This window comes from Acomys minous (genome assembly GCF_964271855.1).
Source record: "Acomys minous genome assembly, chromosome: 8".
Classification (NCBI taxonomy): domain Eukaryota; kingdom Metazoa; phylum Chordata; class Mammalia; order Rodentia; family Muridae; genus Acomys; species Acomys minous.
Window position 1 is genome coordinate 67,149,316 of NC_140489.1, and position 11,156 is coordinate 67,160,471.

An 11,156-nucleotide genomic window follows, 5' to 3' on the forward strand; every position below is an offset into this window, starting at 1 on the left:
TGCATATTTGCTGGTATAATGATCACTTTCCTTATATAATCTGGTAATGGGTTTAGCATGGTTGCACATATTTTGAAGAAAAAAATTAATTCTTCCATCAAGGTAGCCTAAATCAAAAAGAATGTGAGCTGCCGTGCACATCAGCTGCCGTTTCATGACCTTGATTGCATTTAGATCACCTGCATTTCCCCTTGCTTCAGAAGAAACCACATTATGTTAATGACCCAACTTCCCAAAATATCTAGCTGGCTCATATCTAGTTAAGTTAGTGCTGCACCAAATGCATAGATCACCCAAATGCTCAGGTGCTCAAAGAAAATGTATTCTTTCCAATAAGTCATTTGGCTTGCCACTGTAAGTGTTAATGCATAAAACATACAAGCCGAACCTCATAACTTCCAGGAAATTATGAACCCTCAAATATAAAATATTTTAAAATGCACATCCAACATAATTTATGAACACAACATATGTTACAATATATTTAAATACTTTAAATAAACTATTTTTCTGCTTACCAATTATGCCATTGCTTAGCTAATATGATTTCTTGGTTCTTTACCTTTATACAAATGTTAAAGAGAAACAGAAAATTCCTTTCACTTTTATATATAATACTGACTTCTTGCTCAAATGTTAACTCTCTCTGTAGGATAGAAAACTCAATCTCAAAATCCAATCTCCTGCTAGTCTTAAAATCATCCGACAGCTCTCCAAATTCAAAGTACACATACATTTCTAAAGTCAACCTTCAGGGAATATAAATAGAACAGAAAGAAACACCTTGCTGTCTTATCCTGTGTGGGAATGGAATACACTGATTCAAAAATCTATTAAGATTAATCTTCCAAAACTAATACTGTGTAGTTCAAAGGTTGACGAGTTAGGTTCTCTTCATGCCTTGACATAAGTTATCATATTTTAAAAGTGTCTTAAGGGCTCACATATTATCTGATGTTTATCTCTGTTACTAGTCCATTCTAGTCAGAGCAAACCAAGCTTTTTCTTGTCAGATAGAAACTTATAAAACCAGCATTCAAGAACCTTTCACACTGATGTAAATATTCCAGCATTCAAACAAGAAAAAAAAAAGATGGCAATACATTGTCGATTTTCAAACAGGGTTCTAGTGATTGACTAAGAACACAGCACTGTCTCTGAACACTAGAGACTAGAAATGAAGCATGTACCATCCCCAGAATGAAAATCCCTTGAATATGTGTTGGTAATAGGCACGATAAGATGGGTAGAAAGAAAGCATCTGTAAAGGGGAAGCTGGTGTTCTCTTTGTGGTAGCAATTTTGTTAATGAAAGAATCTAAGAATGAGATAAAAAAAAAGCCTGAAGGTTTATTAGCATTTAAAAGAAAAGCACAAATGAGAAGATGACGGAGACAGTATGCTGCCTGAACAGTCGCCCAAAACTCTCTATAATGTTGGAACTTCTTCTTCAGCCTTCTGGCCCAATATATCTGATGGACATATTTGTGAGGCAAGAACTATTGAGGACTTGCTTACCCTGTCTTGAAGAGTTTGGCCAACAACTCTGCCTGCATCCAAGCTTGCCCCTTTTTTAGGCAAAATTCTGTTTGTGGTAGAAACTAAGACATTTTGCCCAGTGGCTTGTTTGCCACACTTGAAGCCACCTCCATAAGGAGGTTCTTTGATCCTCATCATCCTTTTGAGATAGGCTGGGTATTGCCAGGAGTTAACCTGTCTCATTGTCAGTGAATCTTTAAAATAATAAAAATATTTTAAAATGCCATATTCTTCATGTCTCTGAGGTCTTAGAAGACCTTATCTATTTTTCCTTATCTTTCTATAGAATCATATCTATCTGTTGCACCTAAGATGTATATTCTTATGATAAAAAATAGACTATTAATTGATTTGACCATGATGTAATCAATTAACAATTAACTTGTATAACTTATCCTAAACAGCTTACAGCATCACTTTCAAAGTATTGGAAGTAAACCTTGTATTACAATTGAGTTATATGAGTACAATATCTCACTCCCAATATATCAGGTAATCAATTTTATTCCTTTTCAAGTCTATGATAGGGTTGAAGACCAGATAGTTTAGTTTTACAAATAAGCTTATTGTTTAAGGCTTAGTATGTTTTTAGGTCTAGATAGATGTTTTAAGTTGATAAGGATGAGATATGATGATATTTATTTACATTCAGAATTTTAGACACACCAAGATAGGAAAGATGTTTTCTTCAAGGCTGTCAAATACAAAGAGCCAAAACACTAAGAATGTAACATTTATAAATTCCTGATTGTGCCATAGTTCTTATTGGTGTAGGTGATTTGTTGTATATATGTGTAATAATATAAATGTAGATGAAAACTTAAAAATATTTAATAAAAAAGAATATGAAACAAGAAGAAAAAAGAATGAATGAATGAATGAAAAAGGAAAGAAAGAAAGAAAGAAAGAAAGAAAGAAAGAAAGAAAGACCCAGACCAGGGACACTGTAAATCTCAGCAGTCTGGAAGAGAAAGTTTGAGAATGGGAACAGAGAAAGGTATGTCTTTTAAGTTAAATTAGCATGAAGGTCAACCATGCAATATACAGGCAGCAACATGGCAGGGCCAGAGCCTCAAGAACACACGCTTAAAACAGATGTAGCAAAAAAAAAAAAAAAAAGGGAAAAATAATTCAGAAAAGCAGGCAGATTCACAAAGACATGTGGCTACAGCTCTCTGAAAAGCTATACAAAGAACATGAACTCTGAGAAGCAAAAATACATTGGAATAATTATTTCCCTTATCTCCTTGGCTTGACATAGAATGAAGTCATCTTCTTGAATGATGGTCTTTTGGTCAGATGTTTGACAAAGGCAACAAAATTAACTCTAATATTGTGGGAAGTTAGTGATGTTGTATCTCTACTCAGTCCAGGAAAATAGCTTTCCCAATGGGCTTCCTCTGAATAGGGACCAAGCCTACTGCAACAGAAATAATTCTGCTTTTCTAAGCCATATCAAGTTGAAGAATAAGTAAAGGACTACCAAAGTTCCCAATGCATAGAAATGAGAAGAGATAGTAGTCTCTTCTCTATGCATTATGCATTGCATAGATATCACCCAGTATGATACTATGCCATCTCTGAAAGTATGCCTAGACATAACATTCCAATTAAAAACTGTATTTAGTACTATATAAGGATCTTCTTCACAGAAAGTTTTTGTTCTCACTCATTAAAGTACTCCAGATTAGTCATGATTCTATTAGTTTTTCCTTTAACAACACCTTTCTCCTAAAGTATTTTACTGAGATTTGCATTCTCGAAGACTGCTGTTAAGACAGGAAATTGTGTGCAAAGGAACTCATCAGTAAGGTCTCTAATAAGCTACTGGGTAGACTTGGGGACCAATTCTTGCCATCAGTGAACATGGACATAGAGATAGGTACATGGGTGGGTAGATAGATAGATAGATAGATAGATAGATAGATAGATAGTAGATAGATAGATAGATAGATGATAGATAGATACATAGATAGATGAGATAGAGATATTGTTCTCTATTTTAAAACTGGACAGAAATTTCAGAGGAAAGTTTGGCATAAATCACATACTCAGGAACAGATTGGGACTTCTTACAACCATTAGAGAAAATGAAAAGTGGTGTTCTTGTTCTGAGAAAATTAGTTTACTGTTATTATATACTGTTTATAATAATGAAACACCATAAAAATTAATATGCAAAAAGTACTCCTGTTTTGCTATTATAAGTATTCAAAATATATTGATGCCTAAATTACTAAGCAATGTATATAATCTGCAGGATCTATTTTCAGTATTATATTGTATCTGCATGTTGTACTTTTAAACATTCTATGTCAAAAGACTAGCCCAGGAAAAACAAAAAGAATTAAAACACTGAGCAAGCTAAGTACAAACGATGTCTTTCTTATAGTTACTTCCTAAAAATTTAAAGACAAGAAAGATATGAGAAAGCATAGATGATGTCTTTTAGATGTACTCACTAAAGGTATTAAATTATATTCCAAATATCCTAATGGGAAAAGAAAAACTTACTAATTTTTAGTAGTCTTGTATTCAAATCTGAACTTCAAAATACAAAATTAATAAAGACAAAAATAGAATCAGAAAGTTCTCAAAGGTGGGGAAGTTGATATCAATGTTAACATGATTTATAAGGCTTATTTATTGAATGAAAGCTAAATCTAGAAACATGGTTGATTTTTATTTAAAAAATAGATTAGATTTTTAAATCAAATAGGTTTTAAACCAAAATTCACTGGATTCATACAGTTAACAGAAGAAGTGATAATTTATTGTATTAGAATATCAAATCCATTGGACTCTGCTGATAGAATTGGAGTCAGTCTAGGTCTCTTCCAGTTGAGAATAAACTAGTTAACTTTTATGTGTGGATTGAGACACATAACAGAGCTATGTAAGTCAATTTACAAATGGTAATTATTCCATAACATCTAATTGTATAATCCTTCTAATTCTTTGTTGTGTGAGGTTTTTGTTTTGTTTTGTTTTGTTTTCTTGTTTTGTTTTGTTTTGTTTTCCTAAGGCTAAGGGTGAATATCTGTTTATCCTATCTAGGGAACTGGTGTCAAATCAAGCAAAAAAAAAAAAAAAAATCCACCAAAGTCCAATTTGACCTTCCAGTGAAGTTTTTGCCATTATTTAAAATGTATAGGTGAGGGGTTACCTAAAGAAGCAAAAATGGCAAAAAGTCAGCCATATCACTGAATATTTTAACCCAGTCTGTGTGATGTCTTATAAATGCTGGACAACTTAAAAGTGGCTCAATATTTTAGAGAATGTTCCCTCTGAGGTAGTGTTTTATAAACATACAACACTGAAGAAGGAAGAGCGTTATGAATCATGCAGGTATTGGGGGCTTCCTGAGACTTGTGGTTGTTTACTTCCTGAGTCTTAACAAGGGTTCTTCTAGGATGTAATGCTTCAAGTTGGAACTTCTGGAGTATCCCAGCCTCACAACAGGGTGGGAACAGTTCTGTTTATAGGATATTGCATATGATATTACCTAGGAATGATTTTTAGCAAAATATTTAATATTACTGGCCCTACATGTATATGTAATATACCTCTTGAACATGACACTTGAGAGGTACATTTTCCTCTATTTCCTCTCTAAATTTCTCCTACATGAAGCTGTGGTAGTAACCATGACAATTCTTTGTAAGTCCAGCAAATGACTCAGCTTCTAAACTAGGAGGGTTCAACTGTCTCTGGTTACCTAAGATAAGTTAATTAGAAAAAATGAGTTTTCTTTTTCTCATGTTTCTAGATTTTAAACAAAAAGTAAGAGCTAGAAACGAAGTGGTAGAATACCTGCAAAGCATACACAAGATTTGATACCCAGTAATACACACACACACACACACACACACACACACACACACATACACACACACATACACACATACACACACACATACACACACACATACACACATACACACACACATACACACACACATACACACACACATACACACACATACACACACACATACACACACACATACACACATATACACACACATGCACATACATACACACACACATACACACACACATACACACACACATACACACACACACATACACACACACACATACACACACACATACACACACACACATACACACACACATACACACACACATACACACACACATACACACACACATACACACACACACACGTACACACACACACACACACACACACACACACACACATACACACATACACACACACATACACACACACATACACACATACACACACATACACACACACATACACACACACACATACACACACACACATACACACACACATACACACACACACATACACACACACATACACACACACATACACACACACACATACACACACACATACACACACACATACACACACACATACACACACACACATACACACATACACACATACACACACACATACACACACACATACACACACACATACACACACATACACACACACATACACACACACATACACACATATACACACACATGCACATACATACACACACACATACACACACACATACACACACACATACACACACACACATACACACACACACATACACACACACATACACACACACACATACACACACACATACACACACACATACACACACACATACACACACACACATACACACACACACACGTACACACACACACACACACACACACACACACACATACACACATACACACACACATACACACACACATACACACATACACACACACATACACACACACATACACACACACACATACACACACACACATACACACACACATACACACACACACATACACACACACATACACACACACATACACACACACACATACACACACACATACACACACACATACACACACACATACACACACACACATACACACACACATACACACACACATACACACACATATACACACACATACACACACATACACACATACATACACACACACATACACACACATACACACACACACACACACATACACACACACACACAGAGAGAGAGAGAGAGAGAGAGAGAGAGAGAGAGAGAGAGAGAGAGAAGAGAGAGTGAGAGAGTGTGTTCAGGAAACATTGTATCTAAAAAACTCCACACAGGACCATCATATATATTTATTTCATAAAAATGACAACTCATTTTATAGCAGAAAAGTGTGAACTGTGAAAAATAGCAGTAAATATTGAGGTAATTTGCATCTTATGTTCAATATCAAGAATGTTAATGCATGTGTGATAGGTAATCTATTTGGGTAAGAAGCAACTTCAGGCTACTTTAAACTTATATTGAGCTTAAGTAATTTACAGATAAAAGCATGAGAATATCAAGCGAAAATGTAATTGGAGTAAGTGCAAGTATCACCTGACAGTTAACTTTTATGAAAACAAATTATAATTTAAAGAAACAGATTAATTCAATTTATTTGCAAATATGGAACAATTGCTTGAGAAACAAAAGCTATTTTGATTTCCATTACTTGTAATTATCATTTGTTAATAAATCAAGAACTTTAAAACAAACTAAAGCACCTCTGCCCGAAAGAACAGAATTCTGGCCCTTGTTAAATTAAAACCCTAATTGGTTAGCCCTTGAGGCTCACCTGTAGTGAACGAGAATTTGAACTTTGAAAAATTCTCCTTTGAAAGATTATATTCTTAAAGAAATACTTCCTACTTAATGTGCCCAAATATCCCACCAAAAAAAATCACAATCTATTTTGAGAAGTTTTATGATAATTCAAATGTCTTCTTTTCTTATTTAATGTAAAAATCAACACATAATAGACAAGAAAATTGCAGGCTATTCTTTACAATTTGCAGGTACATGCAAAGTTCTACACTTTCAGAAAATGAAACTAAATAGTAAAATAAAAAGAGATTTTATGCCTAATACCTAGTTAGAATTTAAATCCCTTTCACATTTATTCTAGGCGAAAGAAACTACTTAAACTCACTGTGTGATCCTACTGGGCTGTCACAGACTTCTCCGTACTCTGCAATTGTTCTGCTCAAAGCATTTGGGAGATGCTGCTCACCAACTCTGTGCCTCGGTCATGTTATTCTTCTTCTCTCTTTTTATTCAAAGATTTTTTAAATCCCCTTTCTTAACACAGAGTCCCATGACTAAGAAATACAAAGGAAAGAAAACTAATCTTCCTGTCCTGGCTTTTTTTTCCTCCCCAGTACATTTCTACCATGCGGAAAAACCACTTCTGGATTAACACTTGTACTTCAGCCCTTCCCTATCAAGACTTACATAAAGTGAGCTATACATGCTTTATCCTAAGTTGATGGTGACTCTTTTAGGATTTATAGAACTAACATTTTTATATGTTAATTTATAAAATTTTTCTTTGAGAGACTTTGAGATGAAGGACATTATCATTTTGAAATAATTTTGTGTCTCTCATAAAATATTCATGTGATATAATGAACAAAATTTGAATTGTTTTCTCATCACAGTATTAGAAAGATTGCACTTAGATCTATTTGTTTATGTACAGGTGTGTTGTGATTACACGTAGTTCGAACATCAGCAGGTATGCACTGGCCAAAAAAAATAAATACCTCATCAGGCTAAAGTGCAATTGTAAGAGACTGCAAAAACACAATCACATCACAAGTTATTTCATCAACTTTAAGATCTAAATGTTGAAAAATAAGTGAGATTTATTGATTATAATATTGAGCATAGTAGAGTGAAAGCTCCTTCTTTCTTAACAAAAAAAAATGGTAAATGATTTTTATATTTCTAAATGATTCCCACAATACCCTGGAAGATTTCAACTACAGGTCATGACTATTTGCCTCCTGACATATATTTCCATCATGTTCTTACACAGGAATTAAAATGAATCCCATCCCAAATATTGTTACATATATCACAGGCCCAGAGATGTTCACTTGCTTCTCTGATACACGTTAAACTCCCTGTTCATTTTGGGAGACTCAGATGACATTTAAAATTAAGAATTAACATCCCACTAACAACTGATGGGGTAAATACTAGTGTTTCCTCTACATTAGTCAATTTAAACTTCATAATAACTATAGCCAATAAGTGGAACCAATGACAAATTATGTCTTCTTTAAAAACTGTGAAGTGGATGAAGAAAAATAAACAATTTGCACAAAATTATATTTCCAATGAATAGCAGGTCTCAGATGTGAATCCATAGTCTGAGTTCTTAACCTCTCTACTCATTTGAATTGCAAGAAAACATCGATTTAAATAGCATACTACATGATTAGTACTAGGCCTTCATCAATTAATCAAAGGAACACAGTCAAAGTGGAAAAAAAATGTCTTAAATGTATCTAACTGTACAAACAGAAGGCAAATGGATGTGGGGAGGCAAGCAGCAAGGGCACAGATTCATCAGTATTTTCATACATGGCCAGTCTTTCCTCTCAGCAGGCACACTACTCTATATTCCCCACAAGCAAGTGCTGAGATAAGGATTAAGGGCAGGTGGTTTATTTGGAAAAGGATCTCAGACACCGAAGCTAAAACTACAGAGAAGGGGATTTACAGCCAGCCAGCCAACAAGGTGTAGGTTCAGCCGTAGCAAGTGAAATTCAGTCGTTTTTAGGATTCTCTAAGGAAATGCATGTTGCCTCAAGGTGCTTCTAACAAGAAATGGAAATGCTGCTCTTCGGGCTCTGGCTTCGGTTCCGGCAAGATGGCGAAACGCACCAAGGTTGGGATAGTCGGGAAATACGGGACCCGCTATGGTGCCTCCCTCCGGAAAATGGTGAAGAAAACTGAAATCAGCCAGCACGCCAAGTACACTTGCTCCTTCTGTGGCAAGACCAAGATGAAGAGACGAGCCGTTGGCATCTGGCACTGTGGTTCCTGCATGAAAACAGTGGCTGGTGGGGCCTGGACCTACACCACCACTTCTGCCCGTCACAGTGAAGTCGGCCATCAGAAGACTCAAGGAACTGAAAGACCAGTAGAAGCGCTACTGTTTGAGACTTGCCTAGCCTGCAATAAATGGGTTAATTTTTAAAAAATGGAAATGCTTACTACAATATTGTTCAGTTTTCCATGCCTTATTAAATCAAGCTACCCTTTGTATATTAAATTGAATCTCTTTGATGGCCTTAGCTCTACCAGTGAGTGTTGCCTAGTAATCTTAAAGAAATTCTTTGGGCAGAAGGACAGTGAAGCACAGAGAGCGGATGTACCATGTCATTACAATTCCCGACAGTCATCTGAGGCTTCATTCAGGTGACTGCAGGGTACAGGAGAATGATGGTCCCAGCATGAACCGTGTCTTCTACTGGCAAACGGAGGGTCCCTGGCTAGAATAGCACGTCACTGTTCTTTCTGAAACCATAGCTGTACTATATTTTTATATAAGCCACTATCCCTTTAAATTAATGGTAGAAATAAAATATTTTAAGGTAGAACCCTTTACTGTATTTATTTCTCACATTTTACTTACCTTACCAAGCTTCTGCCCTCAAGTAATTCTTAGAATGTTGTTTTCTGAAGTATGCCCCACACTAAATCTCATTATTAACTCAAACATCAGCAATTTTCCATTCTACATTATTTCAAGAAAATGGCAAATGTCTTTTTTCCCTCGTAGATAGTATTCTTGGTAATTGTAACAATTAACTAGTACTATAGTCAAGTCTAAATTTCCACTTGCCTTAAAATTAGGTACTATTTACCAAAGAGAAGCTATGGTTTAACATGGTTTGGGGAACTGAAATCTCTTTTACAAAAGTTGTTAGAGCTAACTGCTGCTGTGGCTTAAACCCAGAGAATGTTTACCAAGTTTATTTTATTTTTCAAAAGATGCAAAAAGAAGTGCTCCTCAATACATGACTAGAAAGAGTGCACTTCTCACTCTTAGAGCACATTAAAGTCAAATCCACAGCTGCATGAGGATCCAGGCTCCATGCAATGAAAACACACACGGAGAGGGGGGAGGTATCATAGATGTACTTCAATTTCAGAAAACTTAAAAAGTACAAGTAAATATAATATATTGTCTGTGAAATATGCACCAGTAAAGGCAATTTCTAGGCAACCATACAAAGTGAGAAAGCCCTGGTAGGCATTATGATCTTTCTACCATTGTACGACATTGCTGCTAGGAAAACAGGAGTGCATAGTGGAATCTAAACAGGCTATCACCTACACTTTATCAGCGTAGATAGATAAAGTGTTTTATTTTCAGGTCTAGATGTCTAAAAATGAAACACTGCATGATCTACATCTTTGGTCAATATCAAAGCTCAAGGAGGGTGACAGTGCTTTTGAGAGTAGCTTGGTCTGGAAGATTGCAGTAGCGTGCTGCTAGAAAAAGCATGAAATGGGTGGAGTAGGTGTGGACATCATATGGTAGGCGATGAGCTATCACTGGCTGGATGGTAAGAGTACAAATGGCATTTGGCAAATTTCTACTTATTTCATTTCTCTTTAGACCAGTTCTAGAAGAAGAGCTTAGAAAACAAGCCATTAACTGTTAATTGTTTAACTCTGATTGATTAAAACAAAAATAGACTGAGAAAGACATTGTTTAATGTTACAA

At 35.4% G+C, this 11,156-nt stretch overlaps 1 pseudogene across 1 annotated transcript; it reads left to right on the plus strand.

Moving 5' to 3' along the window:
* The first annotated feature begins 9,279 nt into the window (after positions 1-9,279).
* LOC311603569 (large ribosomal subunit protein eL43-like) lies at positions 9,280-9,582 on the plus strand (annotated as a pseudogene). The gene has a single exon. The product of its transcript is annotated as a large ribosomal subunit protein eL43-like (transcript).
* Positions 9,583-11,156: the final 1,574 nt, after the last annotated feature.